Source organism: Nicotiana tabacum, chromosome 19 (assembly GCF_000715075.1).
Source record: "Nicotiana tabacum cultivar K326 chromosome 19, ASM71507v2, whole genome shotgun sequence".
In the NCBI taxonomy this organism is placed as follows: domain Eukaryota; kingdom Viridiplantae; phylum Streptophyta; class Magnoliopsida; order Solanales; family Solanaceae; genus Nicotiana; species Nicotiana tabacum.
This window is the reverse complement of record NC_134098.1, coordinates 79,063,110-79,081,545: the sequence shown is the minus strand read 5'-3', so window position 1 is coordinate 79,081,545 and position 18,436 is coordinate 79,063,110. Positions and strand designations below refer to the sequence as shown.

General features: G+C 36.7%; 1 long non-coding RNA gene across 1 annotated transcript; it reads left to right on the top strand.

The window, feature by feature from the left end:
• The first annotated feature begins 827 nt into the window (after window positions 1–827).
• Window positions 828–3,321, top strand: LOC142173801 (uncharacterized). Its single transcript, XR_012703154.1, has 3 exons — window positions 828–1,001; window positions 1,506–1,632; window positions 2,338–3,321. It is a non-coding gene; the product is annotated as an uncharacterized LOC142173801 (long non-coding RNA).
• The last annotated feature ends 15,115 nt before the right edge of the window (window positions 3,322–18,436 follow it).

Here is an 18,436-nt window from a genome sequence, read left to right as displayed (position 1 = left end):
TTAACACGGAACCGCTAGTTCGTGGTCCCGGTCCCGGTCCCGCACCGGTTCCAATGAGAAGCCCGCGAAGCCCGGGAGCGCTTAGGACCGGCCCACTTAGGATCGGGCCCGCGAAGCCCACTTAGGACCGGGCCCGGTCCACATGCCACTCCTAGGCCCAGTTGCTTATAAACTAGCTCTTCCACCAGAGTTAGACAAGATCCACAACGTCTTCCATATTTCTATGCTTAGAAGATACCGCTCAGATCCATCTCATGTTTTTCCTATTGAATCTATAGAAGTCAATCCTGATTTAACATATGGAGAAGAACCAATCCAAATCTTAGCGCGTGAGTTAAAGGATCTTAGAAACAAGAGCATCCCCTTAGTGAAAGTTCTTTGGAAAAATCATTCTGGCGAAGAAGCTACCTGGGAGCGAGAAGAGGATATGCGAATTCAATATCCACATTTGTTTAGGGACTAGTACCAGGTAAATTTCGGGACGAAATTTATTTAAGGGGGAGAGAGTTGTAACACCCCAAATTTTTACTAATATTTGCATTTTCGATTGAACATCTTTATAATGAGGAAATATTTTTACTTCGCACTTCCTAAACGTGAAATTTATAATACATGAAAATTCCTTACTCTAGGTTATGTTAATACTAACAAAGAAGTTCCATGGTGTTGCTATGCGTAACACTTAATATTATTTTGATGAATTATTGTTAAATATATTATAATTAAATTTTTGGGCTGTCACTCTTTTGTATTTATCTAAGGATATTTAGTAGTTGGGCAGCCATTTTTATTTCATATTTATCCAAAATTCTTAAAGACAACTTTGATTGACTTAGTCTTCCATAAACTCCCCATTTTCATTCTTTCAAGAAAAGGAAAAACACCCCTAACCTCTCTCCTTCTTATCACCTGAAAATTTCATGAAAACCACCATAAATTTCCAATAAACCAACCAGCAAAATTCGTTCTTGGTGAAGCTCAAGTTGCTCCTCTCTTTTGTGGTAACTTACTAAACCCGTTTTTACACTAGACAGCTATTAGTGTTTTTTTCATATCTTGTTGTATAGAGCTCCGTTTTAAGTGATCTAGGACTTTCTGGAAATCTATTTCATAGATCTATAACTCTTATGAAAGAATCAAAATTTGGTTTGTCTTTTATTTACCCGAATATAGGTAATAAAGTACAAGGCAGGTGCTGCCCAGATTTTCTGTTTTACAAACCCTCCCTGTACTACTGTTAGTAAGTTTAGCATAACTCTTTGTACAAAATTGATATGGGGGTGATTCAAGATGTTCTGAAACTCTAAGACACATATCTACAATTGTAAAGAAGACCACATAGTCTAGTTTGTCCTTTTTTATCTTCAAATCTGAGTCACAACACGAGACAATGATACTATCCAGAATTTCTGTTTCAAATATTTTTGGTAATTTTTACCAATATCATGTTTAGTTTGACATGTTAAATCACTAAACTTATATAGATATTTTATTATGTATTTAAGGTATATATATCCTTATAAAAGCTAAGGAGAAATGTTTGAGGAAGTGGACGGATTTGGTTTGTCTAGGGCGTAGACGATTCGAACGTCTTCAAGTTGTGGTTGAACTATTTTGTGGTAAAACACCAAGGTTTGTGTATAAACTTTGTACTCTTTTTACTTGCTGGAATATTTTGAAATAACCTGATATTTTATTTTTTTTTCTCTTCAATTAATAGCATTGTATTCGTGTTATATCAAGTATTGCAAGATATTTACTAAATCACCCACTCGTACGGATTGTTTGATCATTTTGCATTCTTGTTGGGACTTTGTCCTTCTTGTGCCAGTGACGTTGTCACTCATCTTGGCATGCATCTTGATTTGGATCTTTTGCCATCTTGACTTTGGATTTGTAGTTCTTTTTAAATTATGGAACTTGTCCATGTTAAGTACGAACTAGAAAGCCATTTTTAATATGGTTCTTGATTCTCTTGACTGTTGGGTTTTGACCCTACTTGATTTTGGATTTCGGTCTATCTTGATATCTGATTTTGCTTAGTGTGATGGCATGACGTACATATTGGGCGAAAAAAATAGATTTTTGACAAGCTTTCTTGGATTGATAGTATAGACTTTCTCAACTCTTGAATCTTGAACATAGTTTTTGATAATTGAAAACACTTCAAGGGTTGATATTTGCTACTTTTGATATATTTATTTACTTATTTAAAATTATATTTTATTTGAGCTACCTATGACTAAAAATGAGAATTGGAGAAGTTAATAGCTCCAAGCCCCCAAAGTTTATACGCCACTAAGCTTTATGCGTAGCGATAGTTGTTTTCTATCGTAGGTAATGTACGGGATGAAATTTGAAGACGGCCTTATGAAGTAGTGTTTTTGGGAGTACTTATAGAGATCACATTTACATATGCACCATAGTTTTGTATAGTTTTGGGACTTGTACATGATATATATGTCACACTTCTGTATGTTATTTGGAGGCTTGGATATTAAAACCAAAATCTTGTAACTTGAATTTGGTAACTTATTTTGTTGTTTTAAGGTGTGTTAATAACTCAAGTCTTGTAATATGTTAAATTTACACTTTGTCTTATATATATGTACAAAGGAGAAAACTAGTTTTCCTTTTTATACCCGATAGTTTGAAATTTATGTACAATACAAACTTGCAGTGATGTCAAAAGAAAGTATAATTTTGTTAGAAAGTTGCTTTAACGTGTTGATTATTCAAGAAGGGTTATATCACCTTATTTGACATTGTATTTTATTTTTAAAAAATAATATAAAAATTATGAAGAGTATTTTCGAAAATAAAAATATTGCACTTTGGACCTCATCGCATGGGCCTATTTCCGCTACTAAATTATTCTGAATATTTTTTAATTAATATCTTCTTAATGTTGTAAGTAGTAAATTAGATTTGTTTCTTAAGTAGCACCCTCCCAAAGGGGTTGCTACACTTGAGGTTGCAGCAGCTTTGTTCTTGAGAGGGGTGGTGGCTAACACTTGAGGGAATATTATCTTTTGATTTGCAAGTGTTAGAGAAAAGCTACAGTGGTACTGATGTACTGCTGGCAGACGGTACAGTACAGCAGCCTACTAGACGGTAGAGTACAGCAGCTTTTACAACTGTAGAGTTGACTGCTCGACGACCAGTGGAACTGATCCCTATCTGTTCCCTCTGTTGTTCCCTTATCTGATTTCATTGAGAATTGAACTAGACATCTAACTAGTTACTCTGAATGCAAGGGAACTAATTGTATCATATCCTTATTCGGTTCTCTCGTGAGATTTGTCAAATCATCAAAACAAAAGAAGCATAACTTATCAGTTATTGAATGTTTGATTCATCGTTTTAAACATTTGATTGGCGTACTCCTTTTGTCCCAAAAAGAATGGCAAGGCTCCTAGTATGAAGACTTAGTCATCTAATTATCTATTTGAAATATTCGAACATCATTTCTCAACCTTTTTATACAAACTTACATTTCGAGAAACAAATTTTTAAATAGTTGAAAATATAATAAAGTGCTAGAAATATCATATTTGGAGAAAAAACTGCTACGTTCTCCACATTAGTAGTCTAAAATAATCGAAACAAAGAAAGCACTCGATACTAACTACATGAAAGCGGCGTCTTCGCCTGAAAAGTCTACTTAATATGTCTATACATAAATACAAATAATATTGTACGCAAAAACTTTCAAAGTGAGGTCTCATGTTCGATTTGCGTACCTTGCTTGTGTGTGTTTTAATTTTCTGTAACTTTCTCTGCCATAAAATAGATGTCGTCTTACCTGACAAGGAAAACTAATTCAATGTGACAAGAACCTGTTTTCTTCTGACTTTGAATTATTTCATAAAACTTAAAATTCTAACTATGAAAAAATTAGGTTTTCTCTGCAATTTGCAATATCTATTTCATCAAATATAAAACGCAACTCTGAAAAGATTACTCTTTCTCTGCAATTTGCAATTTTTAGGGATTTCTAAGTCCTCTTGGTATACCCCCCCCCCCCCCTCATTTTCTTCTTTCTAGCCGGGATTTCATGATGATTCTATTCTTTTCTTTGTGGGTTAAATTCTATAAAATTATTTAAGGTTTATCTCTATGAAGCTGAATGGTTATTTTGTGGCTTATATAGAAGGAAAAAAAATCCTCCGACCTGTTTTATGTGTATGTGTTACTATTTAGGGAGTTTAAATAGTTTTTTCATTAATTACGACTTTATCAAACTCTTTTTAAATAATTTGAATATTTAATTAAGTTAACTCATAGTGCTTTTTATGTAATTAAGCATTGTAAAGATCAATTAGCTAGGTTTTGGGCCGATAGAATAATAATTGATGCTTATGTCACGATGGAAGAAATACTTATCTCATTACTTTATTTTCTTGATTTTAAACTTTTACCTTTAGAATTGAATTTCAAATTAGTAACTTCTATTTTATCCTTTCTTTGCTTTGAATCGTAAATACGAGAGTTGAGTAAATGAAAAATTCAACGGAGGTTCATGACTAAGGGGAAAGATGCCGGTGTATTGGTAGAAAATAAATAATACACGTGAAATTATATGTGGCTGACAGGGCATGATACGTGGATCACTAAGAAGATGACAACTGGAGTGTAATAATTAAAAGATGCACGAGTTACAAGAGGTAGGAACAAATCACTCACGAGATGAAAGGACGCAGTTGCTCGAGCCTAAATTGTTCAATGAAAAGACACAGATAAAATGAATCAAGACAATAAAAAGGAAAGATTCACGGACCTCCAATTAATGAGGAAGAAGAATCGGAACCGTTACAGAATCTTTATGGACAATTACGATCGCCAATTATAACGGTTCATTTAATGTCATTAATGCTCATAATGACTCAGACATAAAAGGAATGAAACGTTATATTTGTAAACCCCTATATAAGGGAAGAGAATTTCACCTATAAAGGCACATTCTGATTCTTACTGGAATACAATTACTTTCTTTTGTTTTTCATCAATTATTTCCATATTTCTTGTCACGTTTATTTCCTTTCATATAATTGAGAAAGTACGGAATTTCTTGATTATCAGTAACCCGAGTTTTTCTAACTATAGGATTTGACCGAGAATCTTATTTTTTGGTTAAACAAATTGGTTCCGTTACCGAAAATGTGATAATCTTTTTACTTTCCAAATCTTTCTCTTTCACAACCAAATCATGTCAACTGTCAATGACAACAACCAACAGGTAGAAGGAACTCCAGTTCCATCACCTTAGGGATCTCCACGCACTTCTCGAGAAGGAACACCTGAAAGATCTGCTACTCACACGAATGAACAACATGGAGATGAGCAGACCGTTGAGCAGGATGCTGTGAAACAGTTGATCAATGAACACGTGAATAATGCTCTCCAAGCTTTCGTGAGGGGACTGTCAACTGTACCACCAACTCCTCCCCCAAATAATACTGCAACTGTGGAAATTCCACGCTCAGGGCTTGCTAATTCAGGAAGCGGGGGAATTCCTAATGAGTCACGTGATGGGAGACCAGGTACACCAAATAATTCTGATTTACAAACTTTACTACTAACTTTGCATAAACAGGTGAAAGATCAAAACGACCACATCGAACAAATACCTGGCGTACCACCTGTGATTATTCGTAACAACCCTGGATCTCCATTGCCCATTCCCAAGAAGTTCAAAATGCCTGACATCCCAAAATATGATGGAACAACTAATCCACGTGACCATGTCACTGCATTCACCACAGGAGTAAAAGGCAATGATTTAACCAAGTAGGAAATTGAGTCAATGTTGGTTAAAAGGTTTGGAGAAATACTCATGAAAGGGGTGTTAACATGGTATTCTCTTTTAAATGAAAATTCTATTGATTCTTTTGCTGAGCTTGCAGATTTATTTATAAAAGCACACTCGGGGGCTCAAAAAATTGAAAAAAAAATGGAAAATATCTTCAAAGCGAAGCAAGTAGATACAGAATTGCTCAGAGAATTTGTAGATAGATTCCAGTGTGAAAGAATGATGCTACCAAGAGTACCTGATAATCGGGCAACCATGGCATTCGCGATTAATCTAAACGGAAAAAGTTCAGAAACCACGAGTAGGCTCAAAGAAAGTTTACGAGAATTCCCTGCAATAACATGGAATGACGTATATAACAGGTATAGTACCAACATGCGGATTGAAGAAGACATCGTTGCTCATTCAAAGGTTGATGAGAGAATATGATAGAGGCGGTCGGAATCTGAAAAGAGGTCCGGTAAAAATAAGTACGAGCCTTATATGGGACCCTCAGGGCGAGACGCACGTTCCAAGCCAGAAAATGTATGATCTGACCATAGATTGAGGAACAGAGATTCAGGTTCATCATCATCTAGGTTCAGAAAAGATTGAAATGTGCGTGATGGGGATACCAACACAAATGCAAGGATTGGAGACTATAGTTTCAATATCAGTACTTCTGAGTTGGTAGTTGTTTTAAGGAGTATGGGAGATAAGGTGCGATGACCAAAGGAAATGAGATCAAACCCAAACAGAAGAAATCCGAATTTCTGGTGCGAGTTTCATAATGACCACGGCCATAGAACATCATATTGCAGACTGTTACAAGGTGAGGTAGAACATTTGTTAAAGCAGGGATACTTGACAAACCTGTTCAACGAGAAAGGTAAACAGCCTTACATGAAAAATAGACAAGAACCTCCAAAACCTCCATCTCCAAAGAGAACAGTGAACGTGATAAGCGGGGGATAAGAAGTCAACGGTGTAACGTATACAACTGCGAAAAAGACGGCGAAATTCACAGTAACCCACGAAAAGCGAGTTCGACCAGCCTTGGAAGAAGATAGCATAACATTTGATGATGTAGATGCGGATGGCTTATTGATTCCTCACAATGATGCACTGGTAATATCTTTACTTATACATGATACTAATGTAAAATGAGTTTTGATTGATCCAGGTAGCTCCGTGAATATTATCTTATTGCGAGTGGTGAATGAAATGCAAATTGGCGACCAGATGATACCAAAAGCACATTCCTTATCTGGATTCAACAATTCAACCGTTATTACGAATGGTGAGATAATGTTAACTACATTTGCGGAAGGAGTCATCAAAGAGACAAAATTTCAAGTAATAGACACGGGAATGGCCTATAATGTGATTCTTGGGAAGCCATGGATTCATGACATGGATGTTGTGCCGTCTACATTACATCAAGTTATTAAGTTTCCTTCAAAATGGGGAATTCAACAAATTCGAGGAGATCAACAAACTTCTAAGAATATTAATTCAATGGTGTAGTCACACAAGGAAAGCATTGATACAAATGAGGATTTCGTGGAAGACGTGGTAAATCAAATCTCATCTGAAAATGTATCAAAGCAAACTGATATGGATTCGAGACCGGATGTAATTCAAGAACTAGAGGAGAATGAAAACATCAAAACAACAATTGAGGAGCTCGAAGCTGTTGTGCTATTCGAACAATGGCCTGATCAAAAAGTTTATATTGGAGCAAAGCTGAGCCCAGGAATGAGAGGTAAGTTAGTTGAATTTTTAAAAGCTAACGCAGATTGTTTTTCTTGGTCGCATTCGGATATGAAAGGTATACCTCCGGAGGTGATGACTCATAAATTGAATGAAGATCCATCATACGTACCTGTCAAGCAAAAGAAGAGGAAGCAAGGTTCATTAAAAAATCAAGTGATTCAAGATGAGGTACAAAAACTCTTAAAGATCGGTTCATTACGTGAGGTAAAATATCCTAATTGGTTAGCTAATACTGTGCTAGTTCCAAAAAAGAACGGTAAATGACAAGTTTGCGTAGATTATACTGATCTAAATAAAGCTTGTCCAAAAGATTCATTCATTCCTATTACCGCATGTAGATCAATTGATTGATTCTACTGCAGGTCATGAGCTATTGAGTTTTTTATATGCGTATTCAGGTTATAATCAAATAAAAATGGACCCTTTGGATGAAGAAAAAACTTTATTTATTACGGACATGGGGATTTATTGTTATAAAGTCATGCATTTTGGTTTGAAAAAGCTGGAGCCACATATTAAAGGTTGGTGACCAAGATGTTTCAAGAATACCTAGGAAAGACTATGGAAGTATTAATTGATGATATGCTAGTCAAATCTGCACGAGCGGAAGATCATTTTCAAAATCTTTCAAATACCTTCGAGATCCTTCGCAGCTATAATATGAAATTGAACCCAGAAAAGTGTGCCTTCGGCGTAGCTTCAGGTAAGTTCTTAGGTTTTCTTGTATCTAATAGAGGTATTGAAGTAAACCCTGCACAAATCAAAGCTATTGAAGAAATTCCTTATATACTCACAAGCAAAAAAGAGGTACAAATATTAACAGGAAGGATAGTATCTCTGGGAAGATTTATTTCTAAGTCTTCGGAGAAAAGTTTCAAATTCTTTTTAGTGCTAAAAAAGCAAAATCAGTTCGAGTGGACTGAAGAATGCCAACAAACCCTCAAAAATTTGAAGGCATACTTATCAAATCCTCCTTTGCTGGATAAACCAAAAGATGGTGAGAGGCTGTTCGTTTATCTCGTAGTTTCAGAAATGGATGTAAGTGCAATTTTGATACGAGAAGACAAAGGTAAACAATCTCCAATTTATTATGTTAGTAAATCTTTGTTGGATGCCGAGACTAGATATCCTCATTTAGAAAAACTTGCTTTAGCATTAGTTATGGCATCTAGAAAGTTGAGACCTTACTTTCAATGTCACCCTATTTCCGTAATAACTATTTATCCTTTAAGGAATATTTTGCATAAACAAGAATTGTCAGGTAGATTAGCCTGGTGGGCAATAGAACTCAGTGAGTATGATATCATGTACCAACCTAGAACTGCAATAAAATCACAAGTTTTAGCAGATTTTAGCACAAAAATAGTTTTTAAAGTAGAAAAGGAATTACAAATATTCACCGGATCCAATCCAGGTACGTGGACTCTATTTACTGATGGCTCCTCAAATATTAAAGGAGCAGGTTTGGGTATTGTTTTAATTCCACCTTCGGGAGAAAGTATAAGACAAGCAATTAAATTACTAACAATGAAGCAGAGTACGAAGCTGTAATTGCAGGGATAGAACTGGCACGAGAACTCTCCGTAGAGCAAATCGTGATTAAAAGTGATTCTCAGCTGGTAGTCAATCAGATGCAGGGGACTTACTTAGCTAGAGAGGCACAGATGCAACAATATTTGGAAAAGGCACGAGAATTGATAAGGCAATTCCAATTATGGAAGATTGTGAAAATACCCAGGGAAGAAAATGCAGATGCACTAGCTAATCTTGCATCAGTTGCGAAAATAACAAGTGCAGAAAATGCTATCATAATACATTTATTTCATCCAGCATTGGACCGGGATAAAAACAAGGTAAGTTTCAATAATCTGACTTGGGATTGGAGAAACGAGCTTGTTAATTTTTTGCAGTATGGAACCGTACCTGAAGGCAAAAAAGAGTCCCAGACGCATCGACGAAAAGCTGCTCGTTACTGTTTAATTCGAGGAAATCTATATCGAAAAATGTTCGATGGACCTTTAGCAAGATGCCTTGGACATGCTCAAACAGAATATGTGATGATAGAAGTGCATGAGGGGCATTGTGGAAATCACACAGGAGGTATATCTTTGGTAAAACCTCTAATTAGAGCAGGATACTACTGGCCTAAAATGAAGGAAGATGCAGAAAGTTTTATAGCAAAGTGTGATAGATGCCAACGATATGGCAATAATATGCATCGCCCAGCAGAATTATTACACACGGTTATTTTCCCGTGGCCATTCATGAAGTGGGGAATGGATATAGTGGATCCTTTGCCACAAGCTAAAGGAAAGGTATGATTTTTGTTAGTATTAACAGATTATTTTTCCAAATGGGTAGAGGCGGGAGCTTTCAAACAGGTGCGAGAAAAGGAAGTAATGGATTTTATTTGGCAGAATGTTATATGCCGATTCAGAGTGCCAAAAGAAATCGTATGTGATAATGGCCCACAGTTTATAGGCTCGAAAGTCATAGAATTTTTTCAAAGTTGGCAAATCAAACGAATAACTTCCTCACCTTATCATCCCATGGCAAATGGACAAGCTGAGTCAACAAACAAAATTATTATTAATAATTTGAAAAAAATATTAGAAGAATCAAAAGGCAATTGGCCTGAGGTGTTACCAGGAGTATTATGGGCATATCGAACAATAGCAAAGACAGGCACGGGAGAAACACCATTTTCACTTGTTTATGGTTCAGAAGCCTTAATCCCAGTTGAAATAGGAGAGCCAAGTATGAGATTCATACAAGTAACAGAAGAATCAAATGATGAAGAGTTAAGAACGAACTTGGATTTACTCGAGCAAAGAAGAGAAGCAGCTCTAATAAGGATGGCAGCACAGAAGCAAACCATTGAACGATACTACAACAGGAAGGCTCATCTCAGATACTTCAAGATTGGGGACTTCGTTCTAAAAAAGGTTTTTCAATCAACAAAAATAGCTGGAGCAGGAAAGTTGAACCCAAATTGGGAAGATCCTTATAAAGTTTGAGGTATCGCTGGGAAAGATGCTTATGAATTATAAACCATGGACGGCAAGGTGTTACCTTCGAATTGGAATGATTTTCATTTGAAGAAATATTATTTCTAAGAAAGGGAAATACCCACGATCAGGTATCACTTAACTACGATTTTGTTTTGTTCAGTTAAATTATACTAACAATTTTAGATGATAGGCAAAAAGCTAGCCCACACCAAATGATGATATTAGACCTGAAAGACACGCGGGATACAAAATTATTCCTGGTCTGGGTTACAACCTTTTTGATGGAAATAAAAAGGGTTAAGCAGTCATCATCTAAAAATATATCTCCGAGTCCCGTATGTATTTTCCTTTTCAGAAAATGGACCACATCGAAGGAATAATCAAGTGCTCGAGATTTCATACTTCAAAACTCTAACACTTGGAGGACTATGGAAGACAAAGAAGACTGAAAGTCACAGAAGACTAAAAAAGACTAAAAGAGTCAGAATTCAAGTCAATCCTGGATCAACCCAAAAATCAAAAATCAAGAGCTAATCAAGAGCCAAAAAACAAGCTTGATTCAAAAACCTTTGTAATAAGCTTTGATAAAGTGTAAACTTGCGGATGTAAATTACAAGATCTTACGAATACTCAGGTTAAGGGAAATGATTAGTCATGGGTTGCAAAATATACCCTAGAATTTTATGAAATTTGTTATAAGGAAAACAGTTATGAAAGAGTTGTAGATGTTGTACAAAAAGTTACTTGAATACATGTAAAGTGTTATATAATTTGAAAGTTCAAAATATGAAACTTCCTCAAATTATTCAAGAAATCTCTTCGAAACATATATTTTCCTATTTCTTTCATATACTTACACCAATATGAAGTTGAGATGTCTTTTTCATTAGTGTCATTTATAAAAGGGCTCCCTTTTATAAAATTCGTGTCTATACCAAAATCACAAAATAATAAAGCATTTTTAAAATGCAAGTCAAAGAGTAAAACATAAACTCAAACAAAATATTATATAATAAACCTGGCTAAAACTAAGTATAAACTTAATTAAAACCAAGGTATTAGTTTGATTACAAACCCCAAAACGGACCAGGGGTAAAAACTAGGCAATCATTCCAAAAATAAAAAACAAAAAAAAAACAAAACAAACTTCCCATCAAAAGTTCAAGAAACAAACTAAGAACACGATGGGGCAGAATCCAAAGCAACACTATCAGCAGCAGGAGAGGTAGAATCCAATATGGCATCATCAGCAGCGAGAGAAGATTCGACTTGAGCAGAAGAGGCTTGAACACCAACTTCACCAGGAGTAAGTTCATCACCTTCGGGAACTCCGACCTCAGGTGAGGAAAAGTTCTGATTTTGCTGAGTTTTTTCAATAGTTTCCTTAGCCTTTGCAATCTCAGCATTCAGGTCAAAGCCTTCTTGGCTAGCCTCCATCAAAGTCTCGAGGCGCGTGTTCAGAAAAGCCCAGCTTACGTCAAGAGTTAATTTATCTTCGAGAGCCTCGTAGTCCTTCTCCCATTGCTCAATTTCAGCCTTCAACTCTTCTCTTTCAGTCAAAGAGGCATCATAAGAAGCCTTCAAAGGGGCGAGGGATCTCTCCACGAACTGGACCTTATCAGTAGAGGCACGGAGGTCTTCTTGAGCCTTAGTGAGTGTTTGAACAAGCTCCCCGGCATAGGTCTCCTTCTGATTAAGGAGTTCTTTCAAACCCCTAATCTATTCGATAGCTTTGGAAAGTTTCTCAGCAAATGAAGACTCAAGTATGTCTTTATCTTTGCTAACTTGACTGGAAGAGACTTTTTCAATTGCCAATTCTGCCGCCATCACTCTTACTTGCTGTTCCAAAGCACACTTCTCCTCATCTAAAACTTCTTTCTCCAACTGAAGACCCTCGTATTGTTTCTTCCAGTTGTCTGCCTCCGTACGATAATCGTTGACTAACTGTTCAGTGTGGGCAATTCTCTTCATAAGCTTTGTGCCTATCAAGTTGATCTACAAAAGAAAAAGAATAAGTGATTATCAAACAAAGATAAAAAATCATGAGGAAAATAAAGGAAAGATCTAAGACTTGTACCTTCAAATATGAATGAACAATATCATTCATCCACGTCAAGGAATTGTGGCTTTCCAACTTCGATTTCTCAGCTGGGCCAAGTAGAGGTTTTAGCCATACGTCGGCTTGACCAGATTTTTTCAAAAGATTACCATCCTCAGGGACTTGTATGGTAACCTTTTTCATCATCCTATTGCTACTGGAAGTACCAACTTCAACATGAGAAGTGGTAGCAATAGGGACAGTTGAGAAAGTGAAACCAGCCACGGGAGGAGCAGTAGCAGCAACAACAGGAGAGAAAATCTAAGAATCAATAGGAACTAACACTGGAAAAGAGGCAAGGGGTACTTCTTCGGAAATAGGACCAAAATCTTCACTATCAAAACTACGGGAAAATAATTTATCGGTAGAGTCACGAGGGGCAATATTCATGTCATGACCCATTATCTGAACAAGCCGTGACCGGCACCTGATCACTAAACTTGACCGGGTGAACCATCTGCGCTTATCAAATCTATTATAACTTCAAAATTTATATTCAATAAGGCAATACTTTAACCAAATACTTTTAATTAATTTAAATATCTGAAATAAACCTATTTCAAAACTTTATTCGTAGTAACCAATGAAATACTGCTAAGTTATTATCAAAAACATCTGAATCTCAACCCACTGAATGTGTCTATGAAGTCTCTATTGATAACTGACGCACTGCTCAGGACATGAGATTGCTTGGCTAGTTCTCCAAGTAAACAAAGAAATAACTAAATAAAGATGACTCAAAGGAATACTCCACGAACAAAAGCGGAGCTCGCCAATAGCACTGGAAGAGAGGGAAGTCCTAACCAGTAGCCTGCTTGCGTGCAAAACTAGTTCCTACGTTGTATCGCAGACCAACATAGGTTTCCAAAAGAGAACGTCAGTACCATCCATTGTACTCAGTGAGTCTCAATGACAGGGTATGAAACTTTAAAAAAAAATACATTACGAGCAAAGATTCTAAATGTATGGAAAACATAAAGCTTCTAAGAACAATTCTAAAATAATTGCATATTTGCAGTTTATGAATATTCTAAAAGAAATTATTTTTTTTTTCTTTCTTATATAAAAAACAATACTTCACTTTATACTTCGGGAGTTCCAACTATCCTGACTTATTTTTGTCTTAGTCACCGTGTGATCGGCACGGGTTCGATCCCAACCTGATCGAATAGGCCCAATCCATGAGATGTCACTCGCTTCATGGTTCTCAGCGCTCATGTATCATACCTTAGCCTGGCTAAGTAAATTCTCAGCCACGAGACCCTCGGCTCGTGTGCTCCCTACTTTGGCACAAGTAGTTTCAGAAAGTCAACGCCTTGGTCAGGAACCCTCGACCTGGACGACGACCCTTTCTCAGAATAGAGGATACTCCCAAAAATATTTTCTTTCTAAAACTTCTCTTGTGATCTTTCAAGTCTAAATCTTGTTTGAAAAGTGATCTATCAATATTCTTGAGTGCATACATAGCATAAGCATGAAATAGAATTATTCAAAGTATTTTTAAAATTTATATCTTACTCTCAAAACTTTTATAAGTGATTCCCATAGTATTTCTTTTTTAAAGTGAACATAAAGTCGAGGTAATTATCTCTTTGCATACATAAAACTCCAACACCGGTCTTATAGGACTTCTCCGTGGACATATAATGACATGGAGGGGATTTCTGAGTAGCAGAAGATAAGGATGGCAGTAGATATGTGTCACATCTCAAAGTGTTTGAAATAAAGGTTATTGCGTAAGCTTGTTGTTGTACGACTATTGTGTCCGTTATTGGTGTGAAACTTGTGCACCATTTAACATGTAAAATCGTGTAATAAAGAATAAGAATATAAAAATAGATGCTTATACTTCTCGAGTAAAATACATAAGCTTTAACTAGAATATACTTAGTCAATATATACCCACTCGTTTCAATTAAGCACATCTTGACTCTTTAAAGTATTTTATCAAACACTAACTGGGCATGTCTTTGTGAGTAGAACCACTTTAGTACAGGGTTATATCAACTCACTTTAAAACTCCTCGAGCCAATATGTAGGCCCCAGTCCAATTTATACCCGTCAAATAATTGATTCTACAACAACCAGTGAATTTTAATTAAATTCAAAGCTTCACACCTAAACATGAAATTTAATGTTGATACAGAGAAAGAAGGGGATTAAATTTTCAATTCTTACCTACTACTACTTTAGAATAGTTGACAATAGGGAATTTTATATACCTGAGTTCAAGAATTAGTGATTTGTAAAGAACCCTAGAATTTTGTTGTCTGCGTAAATAATCTTGCTGCCTCTGTTTCTTAGCGTTCTGTTTCTCTTTTCCATATCAGATTTGCGTGAATGAACAGAAGTTTAAACCTTCTATTTTGTTTGTATAGAGTTTTTTTAGCAGCCTGACTTGTTTAAGGCTTTTTAAGCCTTTTGTCTCACTTTAGTCCAAGGCTTAAGCCTTTCCTTGCCCTCACGTATAGACTACTCTATGGGCCTTATGCCCAATTTTAAGTATCTCTCTTTCGTTTTTTTTAATATGGATAAATTATTAAATAACTAAATATACTCTGACAAAAACTAAATTACTTCAACAACTAAGTATAATCTAGAAAGGACATAAACACATGCTAACTTATATTTAATAAATAAAATATAAATGCCAAACCAAACCTAGGTTCACGTACCTTTTTCCTCAAAATAATATAGATATTTTTTCCTCATATCTTTCTCGACCTCCCACGTAGCCTCTTTTGAATCATGATTACTCCACAAAACTTTTATCGATGCTAAATCTTTTGTTCTCAGCTTTCTTACTTGCCTATCGAGAATTTCTATAGGTAGCTCTTCATAAGTCAAGCCTTCTTTAATTTCTTTGGTATCGGCAGGTATTATATGCGACTCATCATGAATGTACTTTCTAAGAATAGACACATGAAAGACAAGATGAACAGAGGACAACTCAACGGGCGGCGCTAGCTCATAAGCCACGTTTCCTTTCTTTTCTAGAATTTCATAAGGTCCGATAAATCTAGGACTAAGATTCCCTTTCTTACCAAACCTCATAACTCCTTTCATTGGTGAAACTTTAAAAAACACCTTATCACCAACCATGACCTATAATTCACGATGCCTCTTGTCAGAATATGACTTTTGACGACTCTGAGCCGCTTTCAGTCTTTCTCTGATTAGCTAAACTTTCTCTAAGGCCTCACAAACAAACTCTGGACCAATTAACGGCACCTCTGCTGGTTCAAACCAACCCACTGGAGACCTACATCTTCGCCCATACAACGCTTCATAAGGAGCCATACCAATGCTGACCTGATAGTTGTTATTGTAAGCAAATTCTATAAGTGGCAAGTGATCATCCCAATTACCTCCAAAATCTATAACACATGCACGCAACATATCTTCGAGAGTCTAAATGGTCCTTTCTGCCCGGTCATCAGTCTGTGGATGGAAAGTGGTGCTCAAATTGACCTTGGAACCTAATCTTTTCTGAAATGCCTGCCAAAAATACGTCGTGAACTGAGGGCCTCTATCAGATATGATTGAAACTGGAGTACCATACAATCAGACTATTTCTTTAATATACAACTGTGCATACTGCTCTGCAGAATCTTTCATCTTTACTGGTAGGAAATGCGCGAACTTTTTCAGTCGGTCTACAATAACCTAAATTGAATCATGCTTACGGTATGTGCGAGGTAGACCTACTACGAAATCCATATTAATCATCTCCCATTTTCACTGTGGTATCTCTATATCTTGAGCTAGGCCACCAGGCCTCTGATGCTCGGCTTTGACTTGCTGGCAATTCAAACATTTAGCCACATGATCTGCTACTTGCTTCTTCATGACTTTCCACCAACACAGCTCTTTCAAGTCCAGATACATTTTGGTAGCACCTAGGTGGATAGAGTACCTCGAGCAGTGAGCTTCTTCCATTATGGCCTTTCTCAGACCATCTACATCAGGCACACATAACCGATCATTTAACTCAGGGGTGGATGTAGCATATACTCGGCGGGTTCAATTGAATCCATAACTTTCAATGCGGAGTAAAAATTTATATGTAAAAATTTATTAAAATTGCAAAAATAGTAAATACGAACCCATAACTTTAAAAATGTAATGGGTTCAATGCTAAAAATTTTAAAAGTTGAACCCATAAGGTTTAAATCCTGGATCCGCCTCTTATTCAACTTCAAAACTCTGTCACTTCCTAGAGTGAAAGCAGTGATTTCTTTGTTTCTGACTCCTTCTTTTAACTTCACTAAGTACAAATCTTCGTCTTGATTAGCTTTAACATGTGCAACAAGGGAGGATTGCGCTAAGGCATAAGCAATTATACCATCTTCTTTGGTCTCATCCAATCTAATTCCATCATTTGCTAGTTTTTGAATTTCTAGACCTAAAGTTCGCCTTTGTACTGCAAGATGGGCCAAGACACCCATTGACTTCCTACTAAGTGCATCTGCTACCATATTAGCTTTACGCGGGTAATAAAGGATATTGATGTCATAATCCTTCAATAGCTCGAGCCACCTTCTTTGTCTCAAATTTAATTCTTTTTGCTTGAAAATATACTGGAGGCTTTTGCAATCTGTAAATACTTCAGAATGCTCGCCATAAAGGTAGTGTCGCCATATCTTTTATGCAAATACCACCGCTGCAAGCTCCAAGTCGTGTGTGGGGTAGTTCTTTTCATGATTCTTTAATTACCTGGAAGCATAAGCAATAATTTTTCCATTTTGCATAAGGACACAACCAAGACCCACTCTAGAGGCATCACAATACACTGTGAACCCTCCCGAACCTGTCGGCAAGGTTAACACAGGTGCAGTGGTCAACCTCTTCTTTAACTCTTGAAAATTCTGCTCACAAGCGTCAGACCACTAGAACTTAACTGCTTTCTGAGTCAACTTAGTTAATGGAGCTGCAAGTGAGGAAAATCTCTCCACAAACCTTCTATAGTAGCCAGTTAACCCCAAGAAACTCCTGATTTCGGTTGGCGTTGTCGGCTTAGGACAGTTCTTGACTGCTCCTATCTTATGAGGATCTACTTTTATGCCGTCACTAGATACCACATGGCCTAAGAATGCCACTGACTGCAACCAGAACTCACATTTTGAAAACTTGGCATAAAGCTCATTCTCCTTCAAGGTCTGCAAGGCTATCCTAAGGTGGTCAGCATGATCTTCCTTGCTCTTAGAGTATACCAAAATATCATCTATAAACACAATAATAAAGGTATCAAGGAATGGCCTGAAAACTATATTCATGAGGTCCATGAATGCAGCTGGAGCATTTGTTAACCCGGAGGACATTACTAGAAATTCATAGTGCCCGTAGCGAGTTCTAAAGGTTGTTTTAGATATATCCTCTTCTCTGATTCTCAACTGGTGGTACCCCGACCTCATGTCTATCTTTGAAAAGTACTTTGCACCCTGAAGTTGATCAAATAAATCATCAATTCTTGGTAGTGGGTACTTGTTCTTAATGGTAACTTTATTCAACTTTCGATAGTCAACGCACATTCAGAGAGACCCATCTTTCTTCTTGACAAACAGGACCGGGGCACCCCACGGTGAAACACTCGGCCTGATGAAGCCCTTGTCAAGAAGGTCTTTCAACTGTTCCCCTAACTCATTAAGTTCTGTTAGAGCCATCCTATAAGGAGATATAGATATGGGCTAAGTGCCTGGCATGAGATCAATGCCAAAGTCTATGATTCTTTCAGGAGGAAGTCCGGGAAGGTCATCTGGG